Source organism: Zalophus californianus, chromosome 3 (assembly GCF_009762305.2).
Source record: "Zalophus californianus isolate mZalCal1 chromosome 3, mZalCal1.pri.v2, whole genome shotgun sequence".
NCBI lineage: Eukaryota > Metazoa > Chordata > Mammalia > Carnivora > Otariidae > Zalophus > Zalophus californianus.
In genome coordinates, this window is record NC_045597.1 from 132,145,222 (window position 1) to 132,161,491 (window position 16,270).

General features: G+C 41.3%; 1 protein-coding gene across 3 annotated transcripts in view; it reads right to left on the bottom strand.

Annotated features, from left to right (window-relative positions):
- STK39 (serine/threonine kinase 39) overlaps positions 1–16,270 on the bottom strand; it is a 296,995-nt gene that overhangs the window by 251,038 nt on the left and 29,687 nt on the right. The window contains exon 1 of one of the 3 annotated variants that reach the window (XM_027591012.2): positions 11,462–11,536. The exons of the other annotated variants lie outside the window; for them this stretch is intronic. The gene's annotated coding sequence lies outside the window, so the exon portion shown is untranslated. Of the gene's footprint in view, positions 1–11,461; positions 11,537–16,270 lie in introns of those variants that run through there. 3 annotated transcript variants of the gene reach the window in all.

A 16,270-nucleotide genomic window follows, 5' to 3' on the forward strand; every position in this document is an offset into this window, starting at 1 on the left:
CTTTCCAAAAAGCTTGAGCTACCATGCATTTGTTCAACCAACCTCCTAAGTCAAGAACAGGAAGGGTGAGGATGCAGGGGCCGGGAACGTGGAAACTATGCTTACTTACTGGAGAGGCAAGTAAGAGCAGGGGGTATGCTTCCGCACGTTCAAGAGATGTTCTCAGGGAAGAGAGAAATGTTCAGTCATTTCCTACAAATGAATATTTGTGTGTACTGCCTCATGAAGAAACATGTTTTAAAACCAAAAACCGAAATATAAATATTTGGTATTTGGAGGCATTCTTTTTTGTTCATCCCACTCTTTTTCTTTTGGAGGCTCAGAAGAAATAAATAACCAGTCCAATGAAAGCTTTTTTCCTCCCTTTCTGAAAATTAAGCCATGGTAAGTAGCAATGACAAAGAGTGTTCTGAATAAATTTTTTAAAACCCATTACCCAGGGCACCTGGGTGGCTCAGTCGGTTAAGCGACTGCCTTCGGCTCAGGTCATGATCCTGGAGTCCGGGGATCGAGTCCCGCATCGGGCTCCCTGCTCAGCAGGGAGTCTGCTTCTCCCTCTGACCCTCTTCCCTCTCGTGCTCTCTGTCTCTCATTCTCTCTCTCTCAAATAAATAAAATCTTTAAAAATAAATAAATAAATAAATAAAACCCACTACCCAAACAACTATTTTCAGGATTGTGTATAACATTCTAATCCTTATTCATACCCACACGCATATACACTCACATAATATAGTCATGGTAATTATGGCTCCATGTTCTGCTGTTTGCATGGTGAATTAGATTGTAAAAATTTTTCATGTTTCTAAAATATGTTTATAATTACACTGGTTGCAACACAATACCCCAACATGTTATTGAACCATAAACTCTTGCCTTTAACCTTAGGATGAGACACTTGAATCCTCCTTTCTCAGGGTTTTATAAAATAATGTCAAACGGATAACCCATCTTCATTGCAAATAAAAGCTAAAACAATGCCAAATGCAGAAGCTTCAAGTCTCTAATTAAAAAGTTGCTGTATTCAGGAACTCATTAAATTGCTTATAAAATCATTTGTCTGTCGATTAGCCAAACCCCAGTGAGTAAAAGGAAATACATCAATTTCATTCGGGATTATTTACCTAGGCTACTAGAAGAACTCACAAAGCACAACAGGAAATTGGCTGCACCTGCACCAGAGAGTGTGCACTGATTTTTTTTTTAGTGATCGAACGGAATACGGACTTCGAGGACCATCACCTTCCCTGCACTGTGATTTGGCCAAAGTCTTAGCCTTCATCAGGTAAGAGTCCACAGATGAGACACCACAAGAGACACCTCTGAACGCTTTAAGTATAGTTCCACAATGAAATAGCTCCCTGTATGTAAACATGTGTGGGTAATTTAGAACCCTATAAATATATAACACAAATAAATGTCATAGAGAGATTCATCCTGTATTCTAAAGGTGCCTTTCCTTTAAGGCTTCTGAACCCCTCGAGGCATGGCTACAAAGTGTCATATGCTACGCTACCCAGTTGCCATTTTCCCAGCTGCATTCCGATTCTTCGCAGGGGCGCTGTATTTTAGGCGATGCTAAAAGTAGCAGAGGGACAAGGGGAGCGTGAGGGGCTTTAGCTTCCAAAAGTATTTTGTGCATCCCTGAGACCCTGACACTTCAAGGGTTATGCCATGCAGCAGACACAAGGCTGACACCACTGAAGTTCGTTCTCAGCTTTAAAAGGAAGCCAGTCCCAGCCTCTCTGTAAAGATTCGCAAATGCCTTGGACACCAGAATGTCACCTTTTCCATGTATTTTACTCACTGTCCTTAACTTGTGAGTCCAACCATTTCAGGAGAATGTCTGCAGGAGAACAAGAGATGGCTATCTACAGGTAAGATCCCATCACGGGTCCCCTTAACCTAGAACACTACGGAAGCTGTTCAGCTTTGCAAACTCTACCACATTTCAAAGTCACTGGTGAAAAGGCACCGCTTTAAGGAATTCCATGATGATTCCCTGTATTTTTTATGTCAATGCAGACTCTCACATCTTCTGCCAGGACTTACATTGAACAAAACCTCCAAAAGGACTTCCAGATTCTTTGGACAACGGGTATTCAGCCATATCCAATACTGCTTGGAATAATTAAGCTGTCAGCAGGGTCTTAGAAATGTTTGGGCTACGAGAGTATCTGGATGTCATATTATGTTTCACGATAGTATCTGACCTGCATTACAATTCCTCATATTCTCCAGCAAGAAACAAAATGACTGAACAGGGCCAGTGAAATAACGTTCTGTTTTCCATTCACCTTAGTTTCGCTCTCGATCTTTAAAGTAACATTTTCCTGAGTTTTTTTAATCTATGTATCAAAAACTGTGTCAAAATATTTAAGGAGTGGGAAAGGCTATGACTGGCTAAACAGAAAAAAAAGCAATCCATGGAAATATTAAATGTTATGCTACTAGTCTCAGAGCTCAGCACACTTGAAATCTACAGGACACAGCATCCCCAACTACCATCTTACCCTCAACTCTGAAACAAATGTATTTAAAGGATACCACAAGTTAAAATTAGAATTTAAAAAAAAAAACATTCTTGGGGCACCCAGGTGGCTCAGTCGGTTAAGCATCTGCCTTTGCCTCAGGTCATGATCCTGGAGTCCCTGGATGGGGACCATGGTAGGCTCTCGGCTCAGCGGGGAATCTGCTTCTCCCTCTGACCCTCTCCCCTCCTCGTGCTCTCTCGCTCTCTCTCAAATAAATAAAATCTTTAAAAAAAAAAATCCATCCAGTTAAGCAAATTCTTTCTCATCTTCTACTACCATTTAACCAGTAAACATTAACCTTGTATTTCTGTATCAGTTTATAAATAATCATATTTTCTCTACTTGGTTTTATGATGCTGAAATCCACAGAAATGTCTACTTGCTGTGTGCTCAGGGACCTAATGTTATCAGACAGAACAATCATCTTCTGTAGCTCAGGGAGACCAAGAGGTGTTAACAAACATCTTCTATGTGGGACTGATACCAGCCCAGAACAACCTGACTCTTTGCACTATACGCTTTTTTTTTTTTTAAGATTTTATTTATTTATTTGACAGAGAGAGACACAGCGAGAGAGGGAACACAAGCAGGGGGAGTGGGGGAGGGAGAAGCAGGCTTCCCGCTGAGCAGGGAGCCCGATGTGGGGCTCGATCCCAGGACCTTGGGATCATGACCTGAGCCGAAGGCAGATGCTTAACGACCGAGCCACCCAGGCGCCCCTGCACTGTACGCTTTTGATGTAAGATTCACAGTCACAGTCTCCAACTCAATAAATTCATCTGACAGGATGACAGGAGGAGTTGGGGAGGGGGGACGAATAGGAACAAGGAGTTAAAACTTTTTAAAGGCACGTCTCACATGGTTTACATTTTCCGACAACACTCCCCACTTGACTTTTAATTTCTACCTCACCCTTTCATTTATTAAGTAAATGACGGAAATTCCTTCCAAGATTTTCTTTTTAAATATTTTGGATTCGCAGCCCACACCACAGAGGCCAAAGCTTAAGCTAGCCGTGAGATGCTGTGCCTCATGGAAAAGTGTAGGTAAAACATACCCCGCAGAAAGAGATTTCTCTAAGACCACATGCAGACCCAGCACCGCAGCACAGGAGAGGCACTGAAATGTATTTCTGGGCAAACCTGGGACATTTATTTTGTCCTTAAGTCAAGAAATGACAAACATTCACTTCAGGAGTTAGCAAGCTCTGGTCATCACAGGTCAACTCAGCAAGCCAGTCTCCCACCCTCCAACCTTTGAAAGAGTTGCAAAAAGAAACTCTTTAAAATACTAGTACAGTCAATATTCTAGATCACGAGGCCCAAATCAATGAAAGAAGAGAGAAACCAGACACAAATAATTTGCAAGTGGATGGAATCTGGTCATTTTTATCCCATTCCTAAAGGAATGCAATTTGAGGCTAGGAGAAATCCCATGCACATTTCACTTCTTTTTCCCCAAAGCCTCCTAAAACCCCCACTGAGAATAAACACCACCTCCCTCCAACCCACTCCTTTCCTACCCCAAATCACAATTCCATCAGCCAATGAACAAGGAGATTTTCCCAGCCTGGGTTCCTGAATTGGTTCCCAAAAGACTTAGGACTCTGAATCAAAATAATGTTCAAGGAGACCATCCAATAAAAAGATATCTCTAGTTGCCATTAAAGCAAGAACAAAGAACAGTTTTGTCCTGCTTCAAACAGCTCTAACAGATTATTCTCTGTCAATGGCCCCAAAGAAACAGAAAACAACTGGAGAGGAGGCATCATGAGGAGAATGAGGTCCCTTCTTCATGCTCACCCAGTAGCCACACAGCCAGGATTTCTGCAAGTGTTTTTGGTTTGGGGGCTTGTTTGTTTTTTAATTTTTAATTTTCTTAAATTTACATTCAATTACTTAACATATAATATATTATGGGTTTCAGAGGTAGAGGTCAATGATTCATCAGTCATATTTAAAACCACTGCTCATTACATCAAGTGCCCTCCCCAATGTCCATCACCCAGTTACCCCATCACCCTACCCTCTCCCCTCCAGCAACTCTCAGTTTGTTTCCTGTGATTAAGAGTTTATCATGGTTTGTTCTCTCTGATTTCGTCTTATTTTTTCTTCTCTTCCCCTGTGATCCTGTTTTGTTTCTTAAATTCCACATATCAGAGAGATCATATGATACTTGTTTTTCTCTGATTATTTCGCTTAGCATTAATACCCTCTAGTTCCAACCACGTCATTGCAAATGGTAAGATTTCATTTTTTGGTGGTTGAGTAATACTCCATTGTGTGTGTGTGTGTATATATATATATGTATGTATATATATGTGTGTGTATATATATATATATATATACCACATCTTCTTTATCCATTCATCTGTCAGGGGACATCTGGGCTCTTTCCATAGTTTGGCTATTGTGGAAATTGCTACTATAAACACTGGGGTGCAGGTACCCCTTCAGATCACTACATTTATATCTTTGGGGAAAAATACCCAGTAGTACAATTGCTGGGTCGTAGGGTAGCTCTATTTTCAACTTTTTGAGGAATTTCCATACTGTTTTCCAGAGGGGTTGCCCCAGCTTACATTCCCACCAACAGTGTAGGAGGGTTCCCCTTTCTCCACAACCTCGCCAACATCTGTAGTTTCCTGACTTGTTAATTTTAGCCATTCTGACTGGTGTGAGGTGGTATCTCATTGTGGTTTTGATTTGTATTTCCCTGATGCTGAGTGATGTTGAGCATTTTTTCATGTGTCTGTTAAAACTCTTCACAGCGTAGGGATAGAGGGAACATACCTCAATATCATAAAAACCATACATGAAAAGCCCACAGCAAATATCATTCTCAATAGGGAAAAACTGAGAGCTTTTCCCCTAAGGTCAGGACTTCTGCAAGTGTTACCTACGGAGCGCCTGTATCAGAACCATCTGAGTTACTGTGAAAAAGAAAAATGCCGGGATTTGGTCAAACTTCCCAAATACAGTCTCTGCGTTGTAGCTTGAGGACCCACATGCTTTAACAGGCTCCCTGGGAATTCTTCTGCACAATGAGGTTTGAAAACCATCATCAGCTTCAAACTACCTCTGTAGACCTCCCAAAGTTTTGACTATCTTCTCCAATGCAAATCATGGCGACTGCAAATTAAATCACCGAGTTCCTCTATTTCTTCACAAGTGCTAATGATCGTTCGAACAGACATAGTCCTAATCCCTTTTACTCCGAACAACCCTATGAAGTATTTCATGCCCATTTTATGCCTGAAGAAACAAAGACCCAAGGTCAAACTTTTCATAAGTGGCAGAGTAAAGATTTGTATCCAGGTGTCTTCTGACGTGGAAAAGTCTTCCTTCACATGACTCCCTCTGATAAGCAGGGAAAGTAACTGACTGTTTTCTTGGTTCTCCTGCTGGTTATTTACACAGTAAGTCATGATGCTCTCCCCCTCCCCCGCCAAAATTCCACCCCAAAGATAACCACTTCCATCATATGCAGCAGTGTCCAAACTGCTAGAATGCTCTCTCTAGATTGGTTTACTACAATTTAACAGACAGAATACATAAAAATTTTGGAAAACATCTGGAGATTAAAAAGAGAGAATCAGGGCTGTAAGACAATTGTAACAGCTAACTGAGATTAGGCTGATAGAATACGACCATATGCAGAAGATGGTGAATGAGCACACACTTTCATCTCCACTTTCAGAGCAACTAACTGAAGCAGAAGGGGCTTAGGTTAGATGAGCAGATGAACTTTCTGATGGGGAACAGTATAATAAGGGCATGGAGGTTATCTAATGCCATGGATGGGAAGATTTACCAAAAAACAAAACAAAACAAAACAAAACAAAAACCATCTTTATATCTAGGGCAGGGTTTCTCAAACTTTAGATATTGACAGATGTCCCAGAGGGTGCAGGAAGAGAAGGTCAAAGTCTCCCTTACTAAGAGATTTTGAGTCAGAGGGGGTTCCACCTGAAAGAGGGGAGAGAGAGAGAAGAGAGGTGGGGAAGACGCCGGATGTCCTTTCCAAGGATCAAGGTCGTGGCCAACCCAGAGAACTGAAACCGCCTGAGGGAAAAATCCAGGAACCCAAATTACCCAGAAACCGAAGGATTGGCTGCCCTCAGGAAAACAACAAAAAGGAAGAAATGGAGACAAAAGAAGGGAAAGGGAATCAGTTTGTCTTCGGGCACCCAGTTACGTAAAACCAGGGCTCCACAGACCTCAGCTCCTAGGAAGGCATTCTAGCCGAGGCTGAGTTTATGAGAAAGGACCCTTCAGAGCAGTCACCAATGTCAGAGCGGAGGCTTCTTATCGTGTTGGATGGTGTTGACGTGACGCCGAAACTGAACACTCTGGAACATGAACCATGGAAAGAGTGGGGAGAAACACAGAGTCTCCTCTCTCTTCGAGGCCTGCAGCCGCTTGAAAACAAAGAAAAGGTTATAAGATTTGGAGAACCAATGTGTGTTCCTGAAATGCTTGTGAAAGGCACCGCGTGTTTGCACAGTAGAACAACTGGAGGAGCTCCAGGACTTCTGACGGGGACGACCCACATGTCAATCAGCAAGCACTGCCGAAATATACAAGGTGCTGTGACAGGAACTTACACAAAGCAAGGTCACCACACCTGGCCGTGCACCTTGGGGCATACAGTTCAAGGCAACTTTAAAAGTGGGAGCTGAAGACATGCAAACAGGAGGTGTCTTCTGGGCCTGCCAAGGTGGTCCCGCACTGGCCCCTCAACATTTCACCACCATCACTGAAACAAAAGAAAGAACCTGTCACTCAGAGAGGAAGGCCAGGGAAGCGGGCAGGAAATCTATCCAGAGCAGAAACAAGAGGGCCCCAATCTCCTGCCCTGGGAACCCGAGGTGGAAGAGTCAGGAAAAGCAGGATCCTGGGTCCGGAGGGCAGCTTGGAGTCAGGCACCCCACCTAGCGGCTGGCAGAAACCATACTGCAGCGCTCTGCCCACCAGTGAGCCACTCCACCATTCACTATTTTCCAAGCATCTAAGCGTGCAGATCAACAAACGAGACACAAGCGTTAGCCCTTCTAAAGATTTGCCCTGTCGGATACTGAAATCTGAATTAGGCATAAAAGGAGAGGAGAGAGATTATTCTTCCTGGTTCTTTATTTGCCATTTCAGATGCTAATGATGCATACTTTGCTCCAAGGCAAATTTTAAATCCCTGGATGTGCTTTCTCATTACCTCTAACGAAATTCTCTTGGCAAGTTTTCTAGGCTTTCCTTTGTGTGTGCTCAAGGAATACAAAGTCTTTGAACAATAGTGTAAACCAAACATAATTAAGTACTATACTGCACTGAAGTTTACTCTGAAATGCATGGAAAGATCACTAAGGTGAACTGATGGATGGATAGAGGTGGTGGGTAGATGGACACATGATAAAGCAAGTATGTAAGACGTTAATGGTACACTATAGGTAATGGATATATGGGTATTCAATGTAAATTTTTCTGACTTTGCCGCACGTTTGAAAATTTTTCATAAGAACAATGTTGAAAGCAATTTTTCTAAAGATTTATTTTTGAGAGAGAGAAAGCACGCACACACGTGCAAGGGGTAGGGGGCCACAGAGAAAAACAGAGTCTTAAGCAGATTCCTGCGCTGAGCCTGGAGCCAGCCCTACCTGCTGCAGCTCAATCCCATGACCCTAAGATAATGACCTGAACTGAAACCAAGAGTCGGACGTCCAGCCAACTGCACCACCCAGGCATCCCTTCAAAAGCAATTTTTAAATAACCCTGTAGCATTTATGTTGGAATAATATGTAATGACAAGGGGAAAATTAATAATATATTTAACAGAAATAACACATTATAAAACATCATTTACAATATAATACCAATTTTGTGAATATACAGTAAACACCAAAATACTGTTTTTCTTTTGGAGATGGAATTACGGGTGACTTTTATTTTATTCTTTGTGCTTTTCCTACATTTTCCAATTTTTCTTTAATGAGCATGTATTATGTTATAATTTTAAAAATTACTTGATAACATTAAAGTTTAAAAAAACAAAATCTCTGAAGCCAAATTTAAATTACTTACTCTTGAGAATTATATGGATAAAAAGTTTTATCACGGTGGGTTTTTTATATACAGGTTCAACTCCCTTAGTAGCAGATTTTCTAACTCAGCCAAAGACAATCCTATAAGCTCTGCTCTTGACAATTAACACATTTCCTCATTGTCTTGTAGCACTCAGTTCCTTTTTAGCAGATTTTCAAGTCAAAGCTCTCAATTTGTATAAATTCTACCTGTCCCATAAACATCCATCTGGTTTACCACCAATGCAAAGCACACCCCCGGACAGCAGTGTCCTCAGGAGGGCCCCCTTCAGTCTCCAGAAAAGTCCACAGCTGGCACATCTACCTATGTTTCTTTGTCCAAGACATACCGCACAACACATACTTCCCAGCTCAAGCACAAAGATACAGCTGATGAGTAAGTGTTGTAGCAGAAATGAGATTGAGACTCTTGCTTCTGTGGCCGACTTTGAACAAACCACATGACCCCTAACTCTAAAATGAGAGTACTTATCTCAGCATACTAAAGTCTCTCTGCATTCTTTAACATTTTACAGAGTGTTACAGATCCAAAAAACAGACACCTCACATTCCACTCACTTCTAGAAGAGAATAAAGGAATCAAAAAAACAAGAGTTTTCTCAAAGATATATTTGTGGATCCAATGTTCAGAGACAGTGATCAATCCAAGGTAGGGAAGGAGGGAAGAGAGGACTCACATCATCTCCAAGCTCCTTGTGATGCCTTCCAAGGAGATGGAAACCAACCCCATTAACATGAGTTGGGATCCACAATACGAGCGTAACTCTAGGTAAGCCCACTCAATCAGATTCCAGCTTCTGGAGAGATTCATTTAACACCCCTCTTTTACCTTACCCGGTACAACTTCCCGTGTTCAAAACCAGTCAGAAAGTTGTCAGCCTTGCAAGCAGCTGAGCTCAGGGAAGTAAAAGCCACCTTCTCAGCTATATAAATGACCAAAGTTGGATTAAGCTGTCCTCTGAGAACTCAAAAACTGCTACTGATAATCTTTTATGCCATTTGCATTTCTTTCCTTACTTAATTTTCCTTTGCATAAAAGTTTCAATTACATAAACAGTGAGAATTATCTATATACTCTAACTGGGGAAGTAACTGAGTACTATTTCAAGAGTACTTACATTTTCCAATGTAGGAGAATTCACCCAAATAGGTAGACTGTTTTATAAACGTATTAGAGCCCTTCCCTCTTATATCTCCTTTTTGACTCATTTTAACCCTCAATTAAGCACCTATTACTTGCACCACACAATGAAGGCAAGGCAGCAGATACGGCAATGAGTGAAGGATACCTACTGCCCTGTGGGATGGTAAGTCTCAGCACAAGATTGTATGCATACAAAAAAGAATACAAATGTCAGCAGAGATCCCAAGTGCTCTGGCAGCTTAACGGAGTGTAGACAGTCCCCAACTTCCAATGGTTCCACTTAACTATTTTTCAACTTTACAATGCTGCAAAAGCAGTATGCATTCAGGAGAATCTGTACTTTGAATTTTGAATTTGGATCTTTTCCAGGCTAGCGATACGCAGTAGGATACTCCCTTGTGAGGCTGGGCAGTGGCCACTGTACTTCCTGGCCAGCCATGCGATCATGAGGGGAAACAACCAACACACTTACACCCATTCTGTGTCTCACTTTCAGTACAGTATTCAATAAATTGCAGGAGGTATTTAATGCTTTGTTATAAATAGGCTTTGTTTAGATTTTTCCTGACTGTAGGTTATTGTGAGTGTTCTGAACACATTTAAGGTAAGGCTAGGCTAAGCTATGATGTTTGGTAGGTTAGGTGTATTAAATGCATTTTCAACTTAGTATTTTCAACTTATGATGGATTTACTGGGATATAAGCCCATCATAAATTGAGAAAGATCTGTAAATTGTATCCACTGCCTGGTGAAATAATGAAGAAAAAGTTTTCATGAAAGAATTATTTAAGATGTGCCTTGAAACATGGGAAATGACAGTAATACTAAACATAGCTTAACGTTTATTGAGCAATTAAAATGCAGCAGGTACTGCAGTATTTTACATCCATTACTAAACACTGACTCTCATGAGACAGCAGTGTAGCCCCATGTTACAGATAAGGTCACTGAGATGTGGAGAGTGATTTGCCCAAGGTCAAACAGCTGGTCACAGGGAGAAGCTCCAAATCCAGGTCCACCTACTACTCCCAAAACCGAGGGAGGGAGAAGTATACAGAAAGAACTATTGAGAAGAAAAGCAGGGGTGGGAAAGGCAATATCAGAGATGAACCAGGGCAGTAAACATTCACAAAAACCAGCTTCTGGTCTGACCCGGGAGGTCCCTTCTTTGTGGATGGCCTGGGTAGAGCAGAAGTATGGTCACACATTCTAACGTCGACATCAAGTAATGAACACCTCTGGAAAAAAAGATCGCAGAAAGCCAGTGTCCTCATAATGTTTGATATGCATGAGTACATATTAAACTGTGTCCTAATCCTACGGAGATAAAAAAAAAAAAATAGTAAGCATTTTTTACACCTCACCACCTAAGCTCTGGCCAAGACATCCTGTTGTCATCAAGATTTAAGGATACGCTAACCCACGAGATCACATAAACCTGAAATGATCAATCGACCAAGTGCAAGGACATTTTCAGAAGCAGACAATATCAACACAGCGTGAAAATTAACAGCAGCACCAATAGAACCTTTCTGACTTTCCCAACAGGGGCAATAGTTAGTGGCAACAGCCATCCTTATACTTTTCTATGGCAGCATGCTGCCTGGTTTGTGAAGAAAGCTACATGCCGAAAAGCCGTGACAGAAAACTGAAGCCTCTTTAAGTGTATACTTTCCCTTAAAAACTTACTCCACCGCTTCCTTTACTATAAAGACCTCTCAAATCCTCATCTCGGGTTCCCGTCTCTTCTCTGAGATCCCAGTCTGCAATCACACAAGAGTGACAGGCACACCTTCCCCAGCACAAGCACGCCGCATTGCCTTGCAATAGGCAGGGCCTTGTGGATGGCCGGGCCAGTGAGATGGGAGCAATGCTGCGTGGCTCCCCGGCAGAGGCAGAGGAAAGCTAGGGCAGCTCCGCCCCTCCTGCGGCAAACAGACCACGGCCCACGACGCTGAAGCGGCCAGAGCCCTGAGCGGCTGCAGGAAGGGGCGCTGGCTCTCCGAAGGGCACTGCTGCTGTGTTAAGCCCCTGCGACTGGGGGCTGGTCTGTTACCGCACACACCGTACGTTACTACACCACACGTTACTACACCACCGCCCTGCCTCACCTGAGAAAACAAGCTCACTGGACCTCCACGGGCACCAAAAGTCCACCTTAAATTCTCCGCCTTGTTCCACCTAAATCCAGAGAAACCTACCTCCCTTCCATTTTGGGTAACCTCCAGAAACCTTAGGTTCTGCTCCCCTCCTTTGCATCCCCAGGCCTGAATGAAGAAATTGCACAGAAGCAGTATGATAAATTTTTATTAACGGTGATGAAAATCGTAAGCAAAGTCAAATGAATTTTAACAAGTTAGACTTTTAAAAGAATGATGGAAATTCTAGAGAGATCACGAGAAAAACATTTATTTTGGAAAAAAAAATAAGGCTCAATCATGAAGCTCTGGGTCTACTTAGATTACCTTTTTCCTTACTATACTATACTAACATAATTGAAAAAAATCTCAATTCCCACTCAGGCTGCAAGGGCATTGACAACTCTAAAGACATCAGAGCAGATAAAAGAGACATGTAAGTATGCTGATATTTTTGCAAGGATTAGATTGCGACTACCCAGAACCTACTAGAAGCTGATACTCTTCACAAATACCACCCACAATTATAAAAATTAAAAGCTTAAACCCACAGAATTGTAATGCAAATATCAGAAGTTCACTTCAAAGGTCAATTGCCACCATTTTTTCCCACCCCTTCTTGAAAGGGGCCCACACATGCAGGCTAAGAGAACAGCTGTGAAAGGAAATATATGTTGTGGTTTCATACAAATTTCTAGCTTAGAGGTATTTCAAATTTCATTACCAGCTCCCAGATCATACAGGCTACACAGAAACAGCAAGACACATGCACAATCCCATTGGTCTATCTACTAGTTAAACAAACTGTCACACTTTGAATAATGGATCTAAAATCTACACTCAGAAAAATCTTTAATCTCCCTTTTGTTTTCTGTGAAAAAACCAGGGAAGATTTTCTTTTTATCTGAAGGACAATTTATACAAAATGATACACTATTTGATTATTATTCCATTTGCCTTTCTCTGAAATAAGGCAAAAATACGCTCAACAAAATTTCAGTCATGAGTGGGCAGATTGTTTAAAAAGGAAAGGTAACTAATTAGCCCAACTTCCCCGTGGCCATCCAATTCCATTGAGGAAACAAACTTCAGTTCCTTTCAGCTGAACTTAAAAATCTTATACCTTCAATAAACTAGGACAAAATGTACTAGTAAGCACCAGCCAAGACAATAAAAAAGTCCACCCAAAAGGCAAAGCAAGACTGTTCTCTCCCCCATCGCACCTATTTCATTTTAAGAGTATTACCGAGTATGGCAGGATTGCTCAACTTCCCTGCTCAAAAGAAGTATATGAGACTGACAACCCTTCATTTCAAACATATGAGTCAAGAGGAAGTAGTATTGATTCACTGGCTAGCACACATCCACCAAGTACTTACCACACATGTGTACCTGTTCTTAATTGTCACTTCTGTTCCAGAGTTTCCAGAGTCCACCAACCCTGGGAACAACAGAGAAGCCAGAAGTTCTGCCTTGTCAACCATGCTTTGGGCCTTTCATCTCTAAAGCAGTGAATTCCTGGTAATATTTGCTGGTGGGAAAATTCCTGACTTAAAGTTATGATCTAATGCCTTCATATGCTTTCTCCAGTGTACTGGGTTTTTTTTTTTTTTTTAATTTTACCTAAGTGTAAGTAGTAAACATATGTCTACTTCATAAAGCATCATTAACACCCTGTCTTCTGTCTCCAAGTAGCTCATCGGAGGAAACCTGTATGAGGGAACCTTGCACCATAACTGTGTGCAAATACCTCTTTCAGCACAGGGCATTCGTGTAAATACTCTTACTCCTGGTCCTGAAAGTAAAATTCAGACACAGACTCACTGATTCTGTTATAAGCCAAACTGTACACTCTGGTCACGGTGCGGGTGAAGGCGACGGGGCCCGCGATAGGAGGGTTCTTCCCAGATAACAGCCCTATTCTGTCCCAGTTATTTAAAAAGTGACTTATTGACAGTTACCCATTTGGGCTCTGCAGAAACAATGAGGCATCTCGGTTGAAACGAATAGGAAGAGGAACAAGAATGGCACTTTTAAAAAGTTAAAAAGTATCTCTTCAGTCATCCAGAACCTTTGCTGTTCTCACTTCAGAAGAGGTGAAAGAAGGAAGTTTGAGGCCTGACTTAGAGACCACACACCTTCATTTTACAGAGAGAAGTAGCTTGTAAGGCAAAGATAATCTTAATACCTTGTGCTCAGTAAACAGAACAAACTAATACATTCATTCAGTTAAGTGTTTATACAAGGAAGTTACTGAAACCTACCATTTCGGAGAAGGTTTCCTCCCCACCTCACCTGCAGGAAAATGGCACCCACCTTCCTCCCAACCTTGATTTCCAGTCAATAAGTGCTTCAGAAAGAAGTCTTCCACTCTGGCCCACTGCTCCAGAACCACTCCTCCACATGGAACCTGGCCAACTCTCTTAAACCTGCACCCTTGGGAAAATCACTTAACCTCCCTGAGCCACCTGAGATGTGGCGGACCTGGATTAAATGAAGAAGGCTTACAGATATTACTAGGAAAACTGTTTAGAGCATGCTTCAAAAAGCACCAAGTTGCAAAAGAACTCATTCCATGTGCCATGACTAATTTTATCCCACACCCTGACAATTCCAAAAGGGTTCATAGCATAAAATAGTAAACTTTATCTAAAAGTCATGTTTTCAGACCGTAGTTTTAAACAGTAAATTATAATGACAAGTTACACATGCAGACAATTCTCTTTTTGTCAAATCAGTGGGGTGCCTGGCTGGCTCAGTCGGAAGAGCATGCAACTCTGCATCTCAAGTTCAAGCCCCATGCTGGGTGTAAAGATTACTAAAAATCAATCAATCAATCTTAAAAAAACATATCAAGTCATGACTGATAAGGCTCATCTCCCTCCTGATCCCCTTGTACATGTTCCTGGTGTTGTTGGTTTGGTATATATCCTTCTGGCTCTTTCCCTAAGCATTTATACACATATTTTTGAAACCACAGAAAGCATATAGCAAAGTTGTGTAAACTCCAGCATAGCTATTCAGGAAAAGAATCTGCTTCTGTCAATACTTAGTCATAAATATATATATATATATATATATATATATATGTATGTATACATCTACTTATATGTATATGTGTATATATATGTTCCCATACTTCTTATATCCTGTTCCTGAACATACATTCCAGCAAGATCTCCCATAGGCCTATGACAACATGTATAGGGATGTTCCCTGCACTGCGGCATGTGGGGACCCAGAGATGGAGGAAAAAATAAGGAAACCCATAGGGGAAAAAATGTCTAGGTAAACACAGCAGGCTAAATAGATTAATCATAAGAACATAGTTCTAAATTTTAAAAAATAGTATGAGCTAGAGCACAAAACCACTCATGTAAGTTTAAAACAGACATAAATATCCTCATTTGCTATAATATCCACACACTTCACATGATTCCTGTGAAATGGAATAAAACACTTAAAATAGTCCCTGTCTCATTTTAAGCACTTTGCAAATATTCACTTTATTAATTAGATAAAAGGATGTTCACAGTATATTGTAAATTTTCCATGACAAAATCTCATTTACAGTATCATTCCTTCTCCTAAAGGGCTTTCTTTTTCCCCCTATTAAAAAATACATAAAAGAGATTGGAAAGCTATGTTCAAAATGCTTGCAGAGGTTACCTCTGAAGGGAATTATATGTGTTTCTTGGCTTAGTCTCCCTGTCGGGCCATATTTCTACAGTAAATCCATATTACTTTATAATTTTCTTTGGTCCTTAAGCTTCCTTTCGATATGATTCATGACCAGGAAAAAAAAAAAAAAACTCTAAAAAGCCATCAATGGGGAAATAATTCAATTAGTATTTTTTTTTAAGATTTTATTTATTTATTTGAGAGAGAGAGAGAGAGAGAAACAGCATGAGAGGGGAGAGGGTCAGAGGGAGAAGCAGACTTCCCGCTGAGCCGGAAGCCTAATGTAAGACTCAATCCCAGGAGTCTGGGATCATGACCCGAGCCGAAGGCAGTCGCTTAACCAACTGAGCCTCCCAGGCACCCAAATAATTCAATTATGGTACATACAAATATCCCATAGCCACGTTTTGTCAATGTGGGAAAATAGCATACTGTTATCTGGGAAAAAGCAGGCTCTGAAACTGTACAGAGATCTGAGAGGCCATGGACAATAGTGGTCAGCATGGATTCTGGTGGATTCTGGAGTCAGTCCACCTACATTCACATCCCGCCTCCCACTCAGAAGCTGTGTATAGGCAGCTAGGCAAATCAGCCTCCCTAGACAAAAGGCCCCCCCAATACAGTTGCAGTAAATAAATGAAAAAGATGCAAAAAACAAAAACAAACAAGAACAAAACAT